This window comes from Sapajus apella, unplaced genomic scaffold, assembly GCF_009761245.1.
Source record: "Sapajus apella isolate SASKATOON/1434 unplaced genomic scaffold, GSC_monkey_1.0 scaffold46, whole genome shotgun sequence".
NCBI lineage: Eukaryota > Metazoa > Chordata > Mammalia > Primates > Cebidae > Sapajus > Sapajus apella.
The window spans coordinates 4,333,865-4,341,514 of NW_022436986.1; the positions used below are offsets into that span (position 1 = coordinate 4,333,865).

Consider the following 7,650-nt stretch of genomic DNA (forward strand, 5'->3'; position numbering starts at 1 on the left):
TATTTCTCTCCTGAGAACTTCCATCTTTCCAGTCATTTCAAGAGTGCTCACTTTTAGTTCTTACACGATAGCTGTAAAAACTGCTTTAAAGTCTTTGATAATTCCAACATCTGAGTCATCTCAGGATTGACATCTATTGGTTGTCTTTTCCCCTGACAATAGTTTAAATTTTCCTAGTACTTTGTTGATTTTGGATTGTAGCTTAGACATTTTGAATACAATCACGTGTCATTTAATGACAGACATACGTTCTGAGAAACACATCATCAGAGACACTTTTGTCATTGTGTAAACACCACAGAGTATACTTACACAAAACCAGATGCGATAGCCTACTACGAACCCAGGCAACATGGTATATCTTATGGCTCCTAGGCTATAAACCTGTACAGCATGTTGCTATACCGAATACTGCAGGCAACTGTAACACAGTGGTATTTGTGTACCTAAACATATCTTAACAGAGAAAAGACACAGTAAAACTAGATATTATGATCTCATGGGACCATTGTTGTATATGCAGCCTATTTTGGACTAAAACATTGTTGTATAGTACATGCCTGTATTATGCTGTGAGATACTGGGCCTATTAAAGTCCTCTGGAGAACACTGATTTTTTTTTCTACAAAAGACTCCACACAATATTGGGAGACTTTAACGGATTTTTTTTTTTAACTTAACAATTCTTCCAAGTTAGGTTTAGACCACAAGTTATGAATCACCTTCTGTGGGCAGAGGTTCCAAAGTCAATTCAGTTTTCAAAGCCATCCCCCGTCTCAGCCTCCCATTTAATATCACTTGGTTCCCTTTGCCCCACTAGTTTTAAGCACTAACTATTTATGTCATCCTACTATATTTTTGAAGGCATTTTCACATGTGACCTTGTATCTTGGCAAAGATCAGATGTTAGGCAAAGAACTAAGAAATACAAATCTACAGCTCCAGTATGATGAGGAGGTTGCTGCCTTGAGGTCCCTGAGTGCCCTGGATAACCTGCCTATCCCCTCTTGGACTCAGATCCTGCCTTGGTTCTACCAGTTCTCTCAGATTTCAACTCCTCCCCTAATCCCAACAGAGCCTGAACTCCTAAGTCTGTTGACACCCCTACTGCACCCCCAATACAGGCTCTGCTCCACCACCTGCCAATATCCCAGCCTGACCAGCTGCCTTACCCAGGGAAGGCACAACCAATCTTGGACTCTAAGCCTCTCCTTTTCTGTTGCCTCAAGTGACTGAGCTCAGACTGCCCATTCTGACAGCAGCAAGGTCAGCCCTACGTACTTGGACAGAGCAACTCCTACCACTCAAATCGCCTAGCTCACTACATGCAAGTAGACAGCAGACCAGTGAGTGGAGCTGACGAGTGACTGGATCTGCCGGCAGAGACTCCAGATTGAATGAACCACACAGTTTTGGCAAGCATTGGGCCAAGGAGCTCTCTGGTGGCTCAGCCCTGCCAGCGATATCATCCACATGGGCACCTGTCTTCTGCCTGGAGGCACAAAGCCTTATCCATAACCCTGTCTCTGGAAGAAGAGAAAGCGTCAGTGCACCCTTGGGACAAGGCTGCCCAGGCTTAGCCAGTTTGCCTGTTCCAAATTGGCTCAGCTCCACAGCCAGTGTTTGATTTGGGTGCTTTTTGGTATTGTGATCCCTATGTCATGCTCCAGGAAAAAGTAAAAATGTCTCTAACCATATTTACTAAATGGATGAGTGGGAGGATATATATTGTTATCTACTTAAATATATATGTCTAATTGATTGACTGATTGAGACGGAGTCTCACTCTGTTGCCTAGGCTGGAGTGCAGTGCACGATCTCAGTTCACTGCAAGTTCCACATCCCAGGTTCAAGCAATTCTCCTGCCTCAGCTTTCTAAGTAGCTGGGATTACAGATGTGTGCCACCACCCTGGCTATATTTTGTATTTTTAGTAGAGATAGGGTTTCATTAGGTAGGCTGGGCTGGTCTCAAACTCCTGACCTCAAGTGATCCATCCGCCTCAGCCTCCCAAAGTGCTGGGATTACAGGCATGAGCCACAGCGCCCAGCCTAACTTATTTATTAAGTTGCACTAACATATCCAGTCCATTCCAGTTTGAGTTCTAGGCATTTTACTTTCCTCAGGTTCCACAGATAAAAATACCATGCTTGTGATTAGACAGAAAATTCACAATGTACTAAAGAGAATAAAGCAAAAAGTCCCCTCTGCAGTGAGTCCTCAGAGAACCAGCCCCAAGGTAACCATGTTGGCATATATTTGTTTATCCTTCTAGAAATTTTCCAATAATGTGCAAACATGGGTTTATATAACCTCCTCATTTTACACATATGAATGAAATATTATAATACCTGCCATTTATATCCTAGTCATACGTTTTCTCACATGGCTACATAAATAAATCCTTTAAAAATAAAAACAGTCTCTGACTTAGAAGCATGTGATACCCCAAAAACTTAACTTGTAAATAACTTTTATGGAACTTAAAACCAGTTTCAGAGAAATAATGTTCTAAATCAAGGAGCGGGGTCAGGGGTTTTTCTGTAAAGGGCCAGATTGTAGGTATGTTCGGCTTTGCCCACCAGTCTCTGTCACGAGTTCTCTGGGTTTTTTGTTTTTGTTTCATTTTGTTTACAATCCTTTAAAAATGTAAAGACCAATCTTAGCTCTCAGGTAGTGCCAAAACAGGCTGTGGGCCAGATTTGGCCTTTGGACTATCATTTGCTGACCCCTCTCCTAAATGCTGGTTAGGCCCGCAGCTTAGCTCCCAGAAGCACGATTAATCCATAATGTTACTGAGATACCAAATACGGTAATATATTTTAAACTGCATTGTAAACTGTAAAGTCTATACTAATATGAAGAATTATTATGTAGTTGTTCAGTGTTTAACATGTGGATAACTTTTAAAAACAAAAGTTAACATGGAATTTAAGTGTTTTATATATCTTGAATTGAATGAAGAATTAGATATATTAGTGAAGAATCTCAGAATTTTCAAGCTATCTAAGACACAGAAGATAACATTGTATTACATCCAATCCTACTTTTAAATTTTGCATTTATTTATTTTTTTAGATATGGGGTCTTGCTCTGTTGCCTGGACTGGAGGACAGTGGCATGATCATAGCTCACTGCAGCCTTGAACTCCTGGGCTCAACCAATCCTCCTGCCTCAGCCTCCTGAGTAGCTGGGACTACAGGCACACACCAGCACGCTTGGCTTCCTACCCTTTTTGTCAACACAACGTAAACACATATTAACTTAAATGTGACTCTTGTGGTGTGAGTTCATATGCCAAGTGCCCCCCTCCACTGAAAAATAACTCACTGAGTTTTTGCACTGCAGGCATTGAAAAGGCTCTTGTTTGCTGTTCATAGCCACGTGCACTGGCCTAACCTTGAATATTCTGTGAATTGCATCTGCTGGAACCTACAAAGGCAGAGAAAGGGCAGAAAGGATAAGAATACGGTAAATGCTAGAGAGTCATTTTATGACTTATCTAGATAAGGTAACTAAATTTTTTGTTTTTGTCTGAGATAGGGTCTTTCTCTGTCGCCCCGGCTGAAGTGCTGTGGGATGATCTCAGCTCACTGTAGCCTTGACTTCCTGGGCTCAGGTGATCCTCCCACCTCAGGCTCTTGACCCCCAGAGTAGCTGGGACCACAGGCATGAGCTACCATGCCCCATTAATTTTTAAATTTTGTGTTTACATTTGTATATATACTTATATACCCCCCAATTTTGTTTTTTTAAGAGATGGGCTTTTGCCACATTACTCACACTGGTCCCAAACTCCTGGGCTCAAGCAATCTGCCCACCCTCAGCCACCCAAAGTGCTAGGACTGCAGGCATGAGCTGCTGTGCCCAGCCAGGAAACTTAACAATATAAACATCCCTATTATATATTTAATTGAGCTTTAAAACTTATGACCTGCCCCTTCTCCATCAGGAAGGTAGGGCTTGCTTTAATAACCTCACGCCATAATTATAATTTTATTTTCTATAAATGAAATGCAGAGATTTTCCTGCAATACCTGGGCTAGGATTAGGAAAGAAGGTGGAAGAGAAAGGGCACTAAAAACAAAAACAAACAAAAAAAACCTGTAAGGAAGGCACTGAGCTGGTGACTGCCTGCCTGGGCGGTAAAGGTGGTTCATGGTATCCACATGTAACCCCAGAAAGGAAACCCAGCTGAGAGGGGTAAGACGTTTTGTGGCATAACTGAATCCTTCAGGGAGGAGTACTTTGTGATATTTCCCTTAGCAAAACATCATATTGCTTGATAAAAACAGTCCTTTAAAAAAATAGTCCTTTTAAATTTTTTTTTTTTTTTTTTTTTTTTTTTTTCCTGAGACAGAGTTTGGCTCTGTCACCCAGCCTGGAGTGCAGTAGCACAAACTCAGCTCACTGCAACCTCCATCTCCTTAGCTCAAACAATCCTCCCACCTTCGCCTCTCAAGCCCAACCTTAAAAAAATTTCTATAATTAAAAAGACAGGTTGGGCACAGTGGCTCATGCCTGTAATCCCAGCACTTTGGGAGGCCAAAGCAGGCAGACCATTTGAGGCCAGGAGTTCAAGACTGGCCTGGGCAACATGGTGAAACCCTGTCTCTACCCAAAATACAAAAACTAGCCAGGCATGGTGGTGTGTGCCTGTAGTCCCAGCTACTTGAGAGGCTGAGGTCAGAAGATGGTTTGAGCCCAGGGGCAGAAGTTGTAGTGAACCATGACTGCACCACTGCATGCCCGCCTCAGCAACAGAGAGAGGCTGTCTCAAAAAACAAACAAACAAATAGCCAGGCATGGTGGCAAGCACCTGTGGTTCCAGTTACTCAGGAGGCTGAAGGAGAAGGATCACTTGAGCCCAGGAGGACAGGGCTGCAGTGAGCCATGATTGCACTACTTCACTCCAGCCTGGGCCAGAGAGCAAGACTGCCTCAAAAAACCAAAACCAAAACCAAAAACAAACCATCCATACATTGAATTTTAGAGGCCCCTTAGATCCTCTTGAACTCGGCTTATCTAGCCAGGTAAGCCAGAACAGAGTGGTAGAGAAAGGCTATCAAGGAAGAGAAGCACAATAAAATATTACCTAGGTTTACAGGCTATTGAAGAGTTCCGAAGACACTTTCCCAAGCATTATCCTTGCAACAACTCTGTAAGGTCACAGAGCTGGAGGCAGGGTGCAGCGGCTTGCCTGAGGTCATGACCTAGCCCATGTCAGGGCAGCAAGTGCTTGAAGTTCCGAGGCCAAGCCCGGTGCTGTTCACATTTCCCATCCTGCTTCCCAGGAGGGTCCATGCAGATCCTGTGGAAATGGGTGTTTCTGTCTCTATTCCTCTGTGCATTCTTCATGAGTAGTTGGATTTCCATGACTTCACTCTGACAAAGTGTCCTGTATTGAAGCATATGGAACTGCTGACCTTCCAATAAACCAGCATGGTGTGCTAAGCACCCACTTCTGTACTGAGGAAGGCGGTAGAGCCAGGCTGAGAAGAAAGCGGACTTGCACCAGGCTGGTGAGTTGGAATCCTAGCTGTGCGGCCGACCAGCTGACCAGTTTGAGCACATTACTTAACCTCCAACCAATGTACAAAAAGTGCATAGCCCAGTTACAAGGACATGGTAAAAGTTCAGTGATGCAGACTTTCACTTTTATTGAGTCTTCCCCTGCTTTCTCCGGGACCGTAGCATTTTAAAAACCCTACCAATAAGAGATGGATTCAATTCAACTTCATTTTCTTCTTTCCAAGAAAAAAAGTCACAAACACAGAAGCACAGTCGGTGCCTTGTCCGTGTGTGTTCATGGGCTTAGCTAACGAGCGTACCTGGTTGTGCACAGATCCACATAATCAATCCCACCCCTGAAGCCAAGCTTACAGTTTAAAAAAAAAATAAATACATGCCACTCATCTTCCTAATCTCTTCTCACATGTGACTGACAAGCATCAGTCAGCATTGCCTGTACAAGTTACTGTTCTTCAAAGCTGGGGCAGGTGGGCCAAACGCCAAAATTACCTAAACAGCTTGAACTGGAGTTTTCCTCCAAGCCAGTGTCGAAGGCGGAAAAACCTGCTATCAAGGGCTCCCCCTACAGGAACCAAAAGGCAAAGGCTAAAAATTAAGGTGGGTGCCATTAATGCCTAGTAGAGAACTTTCCTTTCTTCTTTTGAAAAAGATTCTAAGGCAGTCCTGAAACCATAAGTTTACTTGTAGACATAATCCCTTTTCCAAAACTCTGGCCAGAGAGTCTTCATAATCTAAGGGACCAAGAATCAAGCAACCTCTTCCTCTTGATGTATTCCCCTCCCACCTATAAAGAACCTCCTAAATGTGCTTTTGATACAAACAGAACACAAAAGGACTCTAAAGCTGTAACACTATTTTTGAGAGTTATACTTACAGCACTTTTGAGTTTTCTTGCAGCTCATCTCCGTCTCATTTTTAGGATTAGTGTGTATCTGTGTGTATGCACGCATGCACCAAAACAACTTCAATTCCAGACATAAAATCAATGACAGTTTTTAAACCACTTGATGGAGGGTTGGAGAGAACTTTTACCTTTTATTTATTTTGTGCTACAAATCAGATATATTTAATTCTCTAGGTTAGTGGAAATAAGCTTGGATGGTGGCCTGCTCTCAAAGGCTTTAAAAGAAAAAAAAAGCTTGGATGGATAAATTAAAAGTTTCCAAGACATAAAGAAACAGCTTGTTTTAAATCTTTGCTTCTATTTCTCTCTCTAAGGGATGGAAGTTCACCAACTAGAGATGTACATTTCCTCATAAAGGACACTTAAATTTGCACCCACAGAGACAAATGCTCATATGCGGACTCAAGAAGGACTAGGAGTTGGAAGAGGCTTCAGATCACGTTATAAGAAACAGCGGAAGAAAATGAGGGTGCTCAGCCTAGGGAAGGCCTGACAGGTTAACCTGGAAGGTCAACCAGCCTCACCGCGTGGCATCACTAGTGGGCAGAGTTGTCAGACAGAGTGGAGCTCACGTTCAGAAAGAACATTTTAATAATGAGCATTGCCCACAAAGAATAAGCTGCACAGGTCAGGGGTGAATACCTCATCTCTGAGGGTGTTCGGGCAGGGCCTGGAGAGGCCAAATACTGGCAACATTGAAGAGACTCAGGAACTGGAAGAAGACTGAGCCAGATTATATTTAACACCCTTTCTATTTTTTTGAGACAAGGTCTCACTCTGTCACCCAGATTGAAGTGCTGTGGCACGATCTCAGCTCACTGCAACCTCTGCCTCCCAGGTTCAAGCAATTCTCCTGCCTCAGCCTCCAGAGTAGGGATTACAGGTGCACGCCATTACCATCCAGCTGATTTTTGTTTTTTAAATAGAGGCAGGGTTTCACCATGTTGTCCAGGCTGATCACGAACTCCTGACCTCAAATGATCCACGTGCCTCGGCCTCCCAAAGTGCTGATTACAGGCATGAGCCACCACACCTGGCCTAAAATCCTTCTTAGCTCTAAAATCCTGAGACTGTATAATAAAACCCCAAACAACTTAATAGTCCTCTTGTTATCAGGCTGGTGGTTGGTTACCATCCCCGAGAGTCATTGTTAACATATTAAACAACATTTTGTGCTTCAAACCCTGATTTAGCTTCAAAACGACTTTTCAAAAG

At 43.1% G+C, this 7,650-nt stretch overlaps 1 long non-coding RNA gene across 1 annotated transcript; it reads right to left on the bottom strand.

The window, feature by feature from the left end:
- Positions 1–3,216: 3,216 nt before the first annotated feature.
- On the bottom strand, positions 3,217–7,278 carry LOC116524739. Its single transcript, XR_004257470.1, has 2 exons — positions 5,095–7,278; positions 3,217–3,431 (listed from the first exon to the last, which is right to left on the bottom strand). It is a non-coding gene; the product is annotated as an uncharacterized LOC116524739 (long non-coding RNA).
- Between the last annotated feature and the right edge of the window lie 372 nt (positions 7,279–7,650).